Source organism: Callorhinus ursinus, unplaced genomic scaffold (genome assembly GCF_003265705.2).
Source record: "Callorhinus ursinus isolate GAN/ISIS: 27379988/994484 unplaced genomic scaffold, GSC_fseal_2.0 scaffold42, whole genome shotgun sequence".
NCBI lineage: Eukaryota > Metazoa > Chordata > Mammalia > Carnivora > Otariidae > Callorhinus > Callorhinus ursinus.
The window spans coordinates 12,661,982-12,676,207 of NW_027397104.1; the positions used below are offsets into that span (position 1 = coordinate 12,661,982).

General features: G+C 37.7%; 2 long non-coding RNA genes across 4 annotated transcripts in view; both read right to left on the reverse strand.

The window, feature by feature from the left end:
* Positions 1 to 684: 684 nt before the first annotated feature.
* On the reverse strand, positions 685 to 8,338 carry LOC112809584 (uncharacterized). The gene is made up of 3 exons (XR_003204622.2): positions 8,232 to 8,338; positions 7,420 to 7,532; positions 685 to 6,340 (listed from the first exon to the last, which is right to left on the reverse strand). It is a non-coding gene; the product is annotated as an uncharacterized lncRNA (long non-coding RNA).
* Positions 8,339 to 10,372: 2,034 nt separating this feature from the next.
* Positions 10,373 to 14,226, reverse strand: part of LOC141370693 (uncharacterized) — a 171,939-nt gene continuing 168,085 nt past the window's right edge. For all 3 annotated transcript variants that reach the window (XR_012374955.1, XR_012374953.1, XR_012374954.1), the window contains exon 5: positions 10,373 to 11,462. This is a non-coding gene — a long non-coding RNA (uncharacterized lncRNA). The remainder of the gene's footprint in view (positions 11,463 to 14,226) is intronic.

The following is a 14,226-nucleotide window of genomic DNA, read 5'->3' on the forward strand; positions in this document are numbered from 1 at the left end:
CAAATCAATAAATGTGACACATCACACTATTGGAATGAAAGATAAAAATCATCTGATCATCTCAATAGATGCAAAAAAAGCATTTGACAAAATAACAGCATCTTCTCGTGATAAAAACTCAACAGAGTATGAAGGGAACATACCTTAACATAGGGGAAAAGCTCCTTCACATTGGTCTTAGCAATAATTTTTTTGGATAAACACCAAATGCACAAAAGACAACAAAAGCAAAAACAAACAAGTGGGACTACATTGAACTAAAAAGCTTCTGCATGGCAAAAAACAAACAAAATGAAAAGGCAACCGATAGCAATCCTAAGGAATGGGAAAACATATTTGCAAATCATATACCTGATAAGTGGTTAATATACAAAATATATAAGGAATTCATACAATTCAATATCTAACTTCTTAAAATTGAAATTCAAATCATTGACCATAAGAAGTATGTTGACTTATTTAATAACAAAGTCACATGTGACTACAACTATGTAGCCTTCTAGAAACACCAAATTGTTCAGAATAGGGTCCAACTATAGCATAAACGAACCACATCTAAGAGACTGGATCAGTTCTATCTTCCCAAGTATGTACGCACACTTGTGGAAATTATACATCCCAGGACAACTATTGAAATCTTACCCAACTCTCTTCAAGCAAACCTGCTATACAACATTTCAGCTCTCTACATATAAAAATTGTTTTGACAACTTTAATAATATATATTAATATGTATTACTATATATTAACATTTAAAACAACTCATTGAAGGAAAAGTCTTTTTTTTAAGTCTTAAAATTGTGAATTATTTTTTAATGGTTATGTTAATATTTTATCCCCATTATTCCTGGCGTTTACTTAATGTTAAGATGCCAAATCTTTGCCATCAGTGGTAAAGACAAACTGAATATCATAATCATGTCAGTAGAGAAAGCAACCTCTTTTTTGAGGGGGAAAAAAAAAAAGTCTACACCTCCAACCTAAGCTCTCTAACATTTGTAAGAAATTATTCCTTTAACCAATCATGCTCAACAGAATTGGCCCAGGGATCCATGAAATCACCGACCATCACACCGTTCTCTATAAAGCTTAAAAATACACTGTCTCAAAAATGAAACCTTGGAACTTCACTTCCAAGAATTTGGAAACGTGGCTTTTTCTATCACACAACTATGAGGGAATAAGCAAATGACTGAAGAACATCAAAAGGAGGAAGGAAAAACAGTAAAAATTTTACCGACAGTAAAAATAATTCTAAAAAACAAGCTTAAGCAAATGCTTATGGTTCTTTTGTCTTGCTTCTAAAGATGTAACACTTTCGGAATCTTCTTGGGATTTTCACTCCTTTTCTCTCACAAAACAAAAACAAACACAAATAAACCACCTATAATCTATGCTTTAATTTGGAGGGAGATCAAGAGTATAGAATGAATAATTATTTTACATAGATATTTCCCTGTGAAAGACAACATTCTGATGTATTTATTCAAATTGAAGTGTTTTCTGAAAACAGCATTATTATCTCCTGGTGTTAATATCTTACGATGCTTTTAATTGCATGTAACTCAGTCACATTCATGATCCTTTGACAGCCGGCCAACACAGGCACTTGGTTTTTCAAAGAACAATGTGTGCTCTGATAATCTTTATACTGACTTATTCATCTGATAGAAAATGAAAATATATACCTGTATCTTTTTGTGAGTTTCCTGTTGCTTTTTCTGATCTGGAGAAACTATCCTGAGTTAACCAATAAATTGGCAATTTTCTAGCTCAGAAATACTCCCCTGGGGTGATTTGCGTTAAATTAGCATTGCTGGTAAATGCTTTCAAGAAGACTATACAATTATGGCCAAATGAACACATTCCTCATACAATTTCAGGATTAATATTAGTCTCCTAACAACCTAGAAACCAAGATCATAATGACTGGCTGCCATTTCCTTCCATTGTCCAGGTAACTGGCCCTCAGTATATGACCAATTTGAAACCTGGGAATCTTGGGAGCAAGCATCAGGTCTGCTGTTGGGAAATTGAATTCAAGTGCAGCCCTGCTCCCTGAACACTCATATTCTTCTTTCCTCTTTGTGCTATTTGTTCATCTCTATTGTACAGAGCTATCGTTTGTGCACACATTCTGTGTTAGATTTTCTACCCGATTGAGTTTGAAAAACCAAAGCTTAAGTACTAAATGTTTCCCTAAGGCCTGAATGGACTTAAAAGGACATAGGTGCAAAAAGAAAAGAAAGGAAAATAGGGGGAGAAAACACGGCTTGTTAAGTTGTTGCAATAATCTCATGCTGAGAATAAAGACCTTCAGAGTTAAGAGAATGAAAAACACTCTTCTAAATAGATTGCTTGCTTTTGTTGCACAGGTGGTAAGGCCTGGAAATATAAGATTCGGGGAACAGCAGGGCAGCCTGCTAGCATTTCATTAAGCTTAGAGAATAGTAGAATTGTGGAGTGGTTTCTTCCCACTTTACAAGGGACACAGGCTTCTTGACAACTTGGACTTCAGAGTGTTAGTTTGCTGGTATATCTTCTACCAGGAAGTACTCTGGCGAAAGAGTACCTCTCCCCACATTTTGCAGAGATTTACACCCTCTTCCTTTATTAAAATAAAGCCTTTCCCAGGGAGCATGGATTTGTGGTTATCGTTGTTTTCAATTTTTCATCATTTCGTTACTCTCATGCCTTTAATATAAAGTCAGTACCATCTGCTAGATAACACAACTTTAGAGAACATGCTACGTCTGAACACTGCCACTTAAAGTTACACAAGGGTAATTGCCATGATGTTGGGCAATCCCCTTGACTTAGAAACTAAAGCACCCCTCTTAATAGATGAATAGTAACTGACAACCTTCTTCAAGGCAAAGAAAACAATCGAGAGAGAATGAAAATGCATCCCATGGAATGGGAGAAAATATTTGCAAACCACATATCTGACAAGGAATTAATTTCCAAAATATATAAGGAATATCCACAACTCAATAGCAAAAAACCTCCAAAACCAAACAACAATGACAACAAAACACTTAAAAAATGGACAAAGGATTTGAATAGACATTTCTCTGAAGAAGACTTACAAATGACCAAATATATAAAAAGATGCTCAACACCATTAATTATCAGGGAAGTACAAATCAAAACTACAATGAGATATTTGCTGTATATATTTGTAGTTGCTATATAGCTTTCTTTTTTTTTTTAAGATTTTATTTTATTTATCAGAGAGAGAGAGCACAAGCAGGGAGAGCTGCAGGAAGAGGGAGAAGCAGCCTCCGCGCTAAGCAAGGAGCCCAAGGCGGGACTCGATCCCAGGACCCTGGGATCATGACCTGAGCTGAAGGCAGACACTTAACCGACTGAGCCACCCAGGCATCCCAGCTACATAGCTTTCTAAGGTCAGGTCAGGGAAATGAGTCTATGTAACACCATCTTTTGAGAACTATGCCAAGTCTCTTCTAGGCCTTCCCCTTAGGAGGGCAAAGATCCACTACCTCTGGCTTCCATTGGCTCTATACATAGTAAAGCTAGCTCTCAGTGGTTGCACTATAGGACCTAGAGGTACAGACAAAAGTTGTTCACATTTTTCTGGGGAGTTTATCAGTAGACTTTCCTGTGGATCACAGGGGATCAAGTGTAAATTATGTCTTCCCAATGGCCCCACAAGAGATATGCAAGTAAAAACTAAAAGAGATCTTGAGTTGCCTTCATTATTAATATTCAAAGTAAACATTCAAATTTCTAATAGTTTATGACCCAAGAATTACGGCAGTTTAGAGAAAGCCCTTAACCAACTTAAGTGATGACATTCTTTCCCAAATTTCCAGCTAGGTACATTTTACTTACCCTGCTGTGTTAGGATAGTAGGTATTAGATGAATCAGTGACTTCATAACCAAGTAAATGACACTGATAACTAGAGATGAAAGGAGCTATTTAAGAAAGATGACTATTCTAGAAGGACTAGACCACACATATTCTATATGAAGAAACAGAATCTATTTTCTAATCTTTTTGAATGCTTTTATAGTTTTATAATTAAAAAAAAAAAAGAAAGCTTCTGGGGCGCCTGGGTGGCTCAGTTAGTTAAGCGTCCGAATCTTGGTTTCGACTCAAGTCATGATCTCAGGGTTGTCAGATCGAGCCCCGTGCACGTTGCGCTTGGAGCCTGCTTAAGATGATCTCTTTCTCTTTCCCTCTGCCTCTCCACACCCCCGCTTACACACTCACTTGCTCTCTCAAAAAAAAAAAAAGGAGAGAGAGAGAGAGAAAGAAAAAGAGAGCCCCACCTTCTGTAAAATTGCTACAAATGTATGTTGTTGGTAAATAAAAGACAAATTGTATGTCTACGTTCTCATTTGCGTGTCCTTGAACAAAATATATGGATCATGAAAATCAGTTTGGGAAATAATGTTTCCCAACTTGCTTTGTGATGCAGATCTGAGAATATTTGCTCATTCTGATTTGTAAGATCAAGAAAGCATTTACTCTACCTCTATTGCCTTTCCATTTCTTTCGGTCTTGTTATCCTTTCACTTGGTTCTGTCCTCCAGATTCTGTCTTCGGTTTTCTTCTTTTCTCAAAAAATAGTGTTTTTTTTTTCTTTTTTTATCTCATGTGTTCCTCTAGTTTCAACTAGCACGTCAAGCTTTATAACTACAAATTTAGATGTTTCACACCTAACCTCCTTTTAAGTTCTTTATTCGTATAACCACTTGCTGATCAAACTTCTTAGCCTAATAACGCCAGCTGTATCTCAAATCAAGCATGTCCTAAAAAATTAAACCCACCATCTTCTCTCTCTTTCCCCAAATGTGATTCTCTTTTTATGTCCTATAGTCTCTCCCACTGTCCAGGCTAGAAACTTGAAGGCCACCCTGATTCATTAACTCTTAATTATACATCCATTTAGGAACCAGTTTCTTCTAAATCTGTAACTGAAAATTCACTGAAATGCAGCTCTTTTTCTAGTTCCCTACTCCCACTTATGTCTGAGTTCACCAACTTTCTCGTAAACTATCACAAGAGTTTCTGCCCGGTTATGCTGTTTGCAATGCCATTTGCTTCTAGTCAGGCTTTCACAGAGCTAGCCAACTGATCTTCCTAAACACAGAAATGATCAGGCCAATTCTGGGGACAGAAGATAGTAAAACCCAAAAGCACAGTATAAAAGGCTCTCTGCTATCTGCTTCAATGCCCCCCTTCTACCATCATCCGCCCATTCCCCTGATTGTCACCTTATATTCCTTTGTCACAATTGGTTTATCTATGTTACCAAATCGTGCATTCAGTATGCCATTGCTGGTGGTAGGTTATCTGTAGATGTGGCGGACTAAGAAGGGATACAAAATTTCTGGGAGTCTACTTCCCCTCTCCTTGAACTTTGAAGCAGGCAGCAAAAGTGATGTTGTGCCAATCTCTACGCTCAGGACCTAAGAGACTTCCACTTCCCGTCTCTTGGAACACAGGCTTTTGAAACGCAGTGGCCATGCTGTGAGAAAGCCCAAGCAGTTGTGCTGAAAGGACTTTAGCTGGCAGCCCTGATTGGTCTACCAACCAACAAATGGCCAACAAATTGCCAAGCCACCCAGTTGAAGCCACACTGAAGAGAAATAAGCTGTCCCTGTCAAGCCCTGCTCAAATTTCAGAGTCATGAGCAAAATCAACCATTATTGTTGTTCCAAGCTGAGTTTGGGGGTGTTTTGTTATGTGGCAATACCTGAAACAGTATGAAATGCCTTTCCATCTTTTTCTGCCTGATTAATTTCTTCTCATTCCTAAAGATACAACAACTCAAAGTTTATCTCATTTAAGAGTACAAAGACTTCCCCAATCTGCTGAGGCAAAATCAATTACTTTCTTCTGTTCTTCTCCAGCATCTGGTGGTGATTAACGTTCACCTCCCAAAAAATATTGTAAATTCCTTGTGAGTAGGATCTATGGGTATTGATCTCTGTAACCTAGTGACTAAAACAACTGAGTTACTTGAACATTCAATGTGGTAATTCCCATACCGTACTAATTTCTACTTTTGGTTTTATTTTAGTTCAACAACCGCTTGTTGAGCACTGCATGCCTGGCAATATGCTATTTGATAATAATATGTAATTCGCATTGTGAATAGGCTGTAGATTCCTGCCCTCAAGAAGCAGATATATCACGAGTTATCCCAAATCACCTTCACTGTGCTAGATGGCACAGATTTCTGGGATTCAGCCAAGTGCCTGCCTAAGGGCTCAAATAGTTTCAGAGATCTTCTTGGACGAAAATATTGGTCCTTTCTGCTGGCCTCCACGATTTCCAGGAAGAGCAGACGGTGACTGGCCAAATACCTGCCAAACAAAAATAACAACAACAAAACTCTAATTGGATGCTTAAAAGTTTCACAAGAAAATTAAAAGTCTGTGTCCTAAATGTCTAGCCTCTAAATTCTTCAATCAACAACACAGAGTATTTAAGACCCAAGACTCTTAACTCAGAAATGAGTCATGAAGAGCCTATGACCCAAAATATGCCAAAGGCTCATTTCATACATGTGAGATTTGAGAAAGTGCAATGGACATGTTCTCAAATTCTCTCTGGTCTGTGTTAAGTGAGTGGTCCTGAAAGCACTGTCCAAGGGATAGCATGCATCAATTAAGATTTAATAATATGCCCCCGTTTATGAAAGAAAAAGAAAAATACAATGATTTGAATAAAGTTGCACTTTTGTAAAATCATTATGCATCATTTTATGTATATAGACTGTTAGCCCTTTCGGGTACAGGGACTTTGTCTTATTTGTCTATAAACTTCAATACCTAGCAGTGTCTGCTAGTAGGTGCTCAACAAAAGAAGAAAATCGGTTAACTACTTTGGACTAGTAACTATATAAGGAGCAATAATTTTACCTTCAGTTCAGTGTCAGTAAAAATGTTATCCCTGTTCAGAAAATTGTGTGTTTCCTCTTATCTGACAAATAGCACCACAAATACCAACAGTTTTCACTTGTCTTAGCTGTCAGGAAACTCTAGGCTAAATTTTGTGTGCTACCGTAACTTTTGCCAGGGTATCAAAAGCACAGAATTATGAGGAAATAGCAGTGTATTCTTATTCATTTATCAAAGCATGCATAGGCAAATGCTGTTAGCCTGACTCTAGTCGTCAAATGTACTTTCACCATTATTTTCACCTAAAATAATCTATGCTTCCCAGTGACATTCTTGCCCCCCCTTTTCCATAAACTCAGGCCAATGATATTTTATCATATGTATATTCCAACTTAATCTGGCCTTAGGAATAGAATCCAGAATAGAGCTAAGAGCTCTAAAAGACAATGTGTTAAATATTTCTAGGAAGAAAGTGTTCATTGCAAACGTCCAAATCTTTTTTCAGGACCAGATGGACTATATGAACAAGTTGTATAGCTTACCTATGTCCCACACTATAGGGACATGGGATGGGTTGTAACAGAGTGGCTTCCTCAAAACAATTTAAAAACTTGACACCAGGAGTTTCCTGTATGGTACTCGCATGCTGTTTTTCCTAGGAGAAAGAACAGTTCCAGCAGAAACAAGTAAGATCATGGTCTCCAAGAGGCAGACAGATGGTGGTGCTGGTCTTCACAACATTAATCTCACAAAAGCATAAGGCTCAAAATAATTCTGATGTTAGCAGCTGTATATAATTCAGGACTTGTGGTAGCTCACCGATAAGGAATGATAATCTCTTCTCCCTTATAAAAGGGATAAATCTGAGTTTGTTTGCACAGACTAAGGTTACAGAGAAGGCCTGAAGTATAGAGGGCTCATAAGCTTATTTGGTTACAGATATGATCTTTAACTTTCCCTAGCCCGAGAAGCCAAAAATAAACATTTCATAACTTTTAATGTGTGGTTAGCAAATATAGCTGGCCCATGGTCATGTCCCCACAGCCTGGAGACCTGGACAGAGTCAGCTTAGCTACATGCCTGGGGCCTCCTGCTTAGAGCCTTCCCCTGTAGTTTCAAAAGAACAGGGTCTTTTTATCCGCTTAGCTCAGTTGCTATAAACACTTGCTGTATGTTAAATGACTTCTCAGGTCCATCCAATCCGATTTGCACATCATTAGTCTGTGTAGGATGAAATGGATGCCTTTGGATATTTAGTTTTGTTAAATACTGAGCCCTTTGTGAGTAAAAAGCCCTTCATATAAAATATTACATCAGGCTTGGCTAACATTCCTGCTTCATGAATCACTGGTACCTCCAAGTTGTCCTTGAAATTTCAAATTCACTGTAGATGCTTCCAGACACGTACAGTACTTCTTTTTTTTTGTTTGTTTATTTATTTATGTTTTGATTTGGATGCCAACCCTGCTGTGAAAGAGCAAAATTTAGCATCAGAGCAAATGCCTTTCACGTATATCAAAAGGGAAAAGAAAAGCAGCATTACAGACCCGAGAGGAAAACACTAGTCTAAATGCCAGAAAAATCCATCATAGATCCGTGCTTTACCCTGACTTACGGCATATTATTCAGAGACCATCACTCACCTTTTCTATTTCTCATCGGTGATGGCCCTATTAATACCTGCTACCAGCCTCTACTTTTTTACAGGCATTCAAGTACGAGTTAAAAACAAACAAAAAAAGAATAAGCAAAAGCTTAGTATTTCACAGGTACTTGTAAATTTTTCACCTTGATTTTGACAGAGCACACGCAATAATTGCTTATAATTACAAACAGGACAGCTGATCGCTTTTTAAAACTACATTCTAATTAGAGCAACCAGCCGTCAGCGCTTGGAAAGCTGCTACGATGACATTAGCACAAAGAGGTCACCTTTTCCATGATGTTGCTGCTCTGGGATCTACCTTCGCTGAGATGTCGCGGAGGAAATGAATTGCCACTGCAGCAGCTGCACAACAGCTAAGAAGCTCGACAGGGCAAATGGCGTCAGTCATTTCTTGGGAATACCCCGATATCATTTTCCTCACCGAGTGTTCCAGCTGCTATCACATTCTGGTCATCGGGCCAGACACATTCAGAATGCTCCCCACATTCCAGTTCCTACCATTCTGCCCGCAGTGGTGCCGGAGGCAGTGTGTATCTGAGAAATTTCAGATGCTGTAGATGCTAGCGCATGATGGTTCTGTTTTGCACCAGTAACATTTCCAAAACACTTAGGTCAGAATTTTTTTTTTTAATGAGGTGAGTTTTTGTTAACATGAAAGAAAAGGGAGGTTCTTTGATATTTATTGAATGTATTTTATGGTAGGAGTTTAAGATTCATGTGTGTCTCATTTAAAACTCCCAAACAGCCCTGTAAAAGAGGGTTTCATCACCTTGGCCTTACAAATACAGAAACAGAATCTCAACGGGGGCCTTGTTAATTTCTTTCTCCCAGAAAATATTTTCAAGAACTTGCTGAAAATGTGACAAGAGTGGGTAATCACCATTCAATTGAAAATTACCAAAACTGTGGCAGACTATGTTTTAATCCAAAGCATTGTTGAGAAACAAGAAATGGGAGACATTCCTACATGATAGAAAGTCAATGGGATTGTGTCTCAGAAAATCAAAACCAGAAAACACATAGAGGTGAGAACTGCTGCAGAGCTAGATGTGGTTGGAAGATCTTCAGAGCCAGAATCAATAGATGCAGGACGTAACAGTTGGTCCTGAATAAAGCAGCAGGTGAGTGCCCAGAAGGGAGCTAGGGGTAAATCCTGCAGTGTGTTCCATAGCTTGCCCACAAACTGGAAGCAACCTAAATAGAAATATCATCCATAGACAGGGAAAGGGGAAATTCCAAATATCACGATGACCGCATAACTAAGAATCACTACACTCAACACTGAAGAGACCATAATACTCCATCAAATAATTATAAATTCAATATGATCTCAGTCACATTCATAATAGGACTTCTATGGAGCTAGACAAGGCTATCTGGGAGAGACAACTGGGATGACTTGCCATAACAAACATCAAAACCTACTGTGAAGCTATGAGGATGCAAGCGGTTAATTGGCACAGGAATAGAACAGACAAGTAGATGAAGGGAACAAACCGGAGAGTCCAGAAGAGGCAAATGTGCATGTGTGCACATTTGTGTGTGTATTAATATGGGAGAGAAAATGGAAATTTAAATTAGCAGGAAAAAGTTGGATTATTTAAAAGGTGCAACTAGCCCTTTAAGATTATAGTAGAACCCTACTGAACACCCTACATAAAATAAATTACCAAATGATTAAAGTGTGAATGTAAGTAGCATTTAAAAAAATTTTTAAATAGAATAATGGTTTTTTAATCTTGAGTAATGAGAAAGGGCCTCCCACAAACTAAAGAAAATAATTAACAGATAAACTATATAAAAATCTTCAAATTTCTTTTTGGCGAAGATCATAATAACAATAGCAATAATAAAAGACAATACTGAGAGAAAATATTTGCAAAAAAGTTTAAGAAACAAGTAGTAATGACCATTGTACAGAGAGATCTCCCACACAACTAGGAAAAGAGGCAATGATCTTATAAGAAATTAGATAAAAGGGGTGCCCGGGTGGCTCAGTCAGTTGAGCGACCGACTCTTGGTTTCAGCTCTGGTCATGATCTCCTGGGTTGTGGGGCTGAGCCCCACGTTGGGCTCCATGCTCAGTGGGGAGTCTGCTTGAAGATACTCTCTCACCCTCTCCTGTGGCCCCTCCCCTCTCTCAAATAAATAAGTAAATCTTAAAAAAATTAGACAAAAGATACAAGAATTCACAGAAAGAAAAACTGCCTTCTACATATATATATGAAATTATGCTAAACCTTAGTAGCAATGAGGGGAATTGAAACAAACAGTATCACTATAGTTTTTACTCCTCAGGTTATATAAACTTTTGAAGCTTGACAGTATTTATTTTGGGGAGGATATGAAAGAACAGGCACTTTCATAACCCACTGGTGAAAATTTGAAGTCACTAACCATTTTCAGAGGGTATTTTTGTCAATATCTATCAAAACTTAACATTTCTGTAAGCCACATGCATGAATTTTACTTCTATATATATTTAGCCTATAGAATTCATATTTGTTAAAAGATTCATGTGTAAGAAAGTTCATTGTTGTATTCTTCTAAAGCAAATAAACCAAATCAATCAAATTGCTGTCAGGATAATTAAATAAGTCATGGCATGTCAGTTTTAGGGAATACATTGCACTTATGAATAATGTTGTATATCTATATACAATGACACTAAAGAGTTACCAAGACAAACTCTTAAAACAATAATCCATCTCATAATGTGTAAATGTTTGTGGTAAGATCTCGTTAAATTTTTAAAAATGTATGTACATGAGGGGGTCCTGGGTGGCTCAGTCAGTTAAGCATCCAACTCTTGATTTCAGCTCGGGTCCTGAGATCTAGCCCCACAGGGTGCTTCATACTGAGCGTGGAGCCTGCTTAAGATTCTCTCTCTCCCTCTCTCCATCGGTGCACTCTCTGTCTCTAAAAAAAACAAACAAAACATGTACATGTGTATATAATGTATAAAAAGGAGTGTGTGTATAAATGTCAGAAACAGTGGACTATTTTGAATTAAGTTTTTGATGGTAGTAAATGGCTGGATTTGAGAAGGGAAATATCTGTTATAAGGCATGCAGCAAAATTTTAAGTATCATCTCTCTGTGTATTATTATAAATTAAGGTATACAAGCTTTGTCCAACAGGCCTAAATTTGCCTTTGAATATCAGCTAATAAAAATTCTCAAATTTTATAGGCTTCACCTAGCAAAAAAATTTCTCTCTCCCTATTTCTCATAGAAATTTCATAAAAAGAAATTGCAACATTTTTTGCAAGATTTTATTTATTTTTGAGAGACAGAAAGAGTGAGTTGGGGAAAAGCAGAGGGAAAGGGACAAGCAGACTCCACACTGAGCATGGAGCCCAATAAGGGGCTTGATCTCAGGACCCTGAGATCATGACCTGAGCCAAAATCAAGAGTCAGACACTTAACTGAGCCACCCAGGTGCCCCAGAAATTACGACATTTTTACACCTAGGTGATCAATAATTTTGTTTAAAACGTAACATCCGCAGTTCGACTAGTAATCCAATTATGTGGAATCACTTTTTTATTTTCTACTTTCAAACCAAGAGAGCAAAATATTTAAATAAAAAAGTAAACATTGGTGTAGAAGGAAAAAAAGACTCTAAAAACAACTATGGAAATGTCTCTTTTTCAGTTTAACCACAGTTTTTTACTAGACCTTAAATCATTTTAGCACTCATTCCACGGATAAAATTTCTAATTTTGCTTCAGTTACTTGGATATTTGAGACCAAGTGAATTTGAAGTATGAATAACAAAAATAATTACTGTAGACTTTCTATCTTGGCTGAGAAAACCATCATGTTCATATTTGGCAAGATTTCCTAACATAATCTAATATATAGCTAGCTGATGCATTTGACACTTGTCTGTAGAGATAATCTATTCACCGGTGTTATAAAATAATATTAAAGATGGGGGAGTCTTACAGTTTTCTTTAAAAAATTAAAGATGGAGGGGTGCTTGGGTGGCTCAGTCAGTTAAGCATCTGCCTTCAGCTCAGGTCATGATTCCCGGGTCCTGGGATCGAGCCCCACGTCGGGCTCCCTGCTCCGCGGGAAGCCTGCTTCTCCCTCTCCCACTCCCCCTGCTTGTGTTCCTGCTCTCGCTGTCTCTCTCTCTGTCAAATAAATAAATAATCTTTAAAAAAATTTAAAAATGGAGTAATCTCTTTATTTTGTTGTAAGTCTTCAGAACTAAAAATAGTTTAAAATAAGCTCTTCTATGGTTTCCGTATCAGCACTCAGTTGCTAAATAATAAGTGGGAGCAAAACAGCAGAGAATGTCCTTCTCTTCCTTTATAAAATCTCTTCAAGAGAAAGATTGTTTTTCTTTAATTCTAACCAGAAGCCATAAAATCCTCTTTTTGTTTGTGTGTATTAGCTTTAAGGATCTCCACAATGCTCATATAATGTCTGGAATTAGGAGACATGTGGGAGCTTAAATAGAATTTGTCAAATTATTTCTCTTCTTACATTTAGATTTTTGAGCTCCTTGTGAAGGATAAAATTCATTTCAACATTACTCACTGAATATTAGTCAGGTTTGTGTGTGGAAGGTAGAAGTGGGAAGATTGTTTTGGTTAAACTAAGCTACACTTTGGAGTTTGGAATGAGGCTAACTGATCTTTGCAAGGATATGGACAGAGTTCACTGCATTCAGACTACATAGTTCAGACTTATCAGTCTGAAATTTTCATGGTTATTTTGCAAGAACATATTTTTTACAGGTGATTTTTTTTAATGGTCCGGTAATGGTATTCAATGATAATGTAGACTGAAAGGCACAAATTATTTTCCTTTATAGGTCTCTCAATCCTACTAGACTGAATTCCAAGAGAATAGGGATAAGGTTTTGGAATTTTCTGAATCCTCAGGTCCTACTACACTGACTGCTAAATAAAGGGCTGCGAAAATTAATACATTATTGCATCAATCAATCAATCAATTAGAAAGTGATTCAATATACCCCTTCCAAATTCTGAGCAATTAGCCTGGCTTTATACAAATTGGTAGCTAAGCCAACACTTATTAAGATTCTACCATTTATGCAGTCAGACCCTTACCTATATTTTGGAGAATATTTCTAAAGTGTGAACAATAATGCATATTCTCAAGAAGCTACAATCTAGTCAAGTGAAAAGGGAGGATCACACTATGAAAAAACAATAAAGAGCCAGCACACGAAAGTGTGTATGGGACCAGGATCGAGAAGGCCCAGGGCACAGCTGCCTAAAGGCCCAGCATAGATAACCCACCCACAGGTGTATGAGCTAAGCAAATGCTATTGTTGTATGTCATTGAGATTTGGGGATACTTATCATACATTAATGGCTAATCTAAATACTTTCAATATCCAGTGCCCCGTAACATTCTGAAGTTTACTTTCAAAATTCCCTTACAGGGGCGCCTGGGTGGCTCAGTCGTTAAGCATCTATCTGCCTTCGGCTCAGGTCATGATCCCAGGGTCCTGGGATCGAGCCCCGCATCGGGCTCCCTGCTTAGCGGGAAGCCTGCTTCTCCCTCTCCCACTCCCCCTGCTTGTGTTCCCTCTCTCGCTGTGTCTCTCTCTGTCCAATAAATAAAATCTTTAAAAAACAAACAAACAAACAACAAAATTCCCTTACAGTCCCAATCTAACCCACTTTCATCTCGCATCTGAC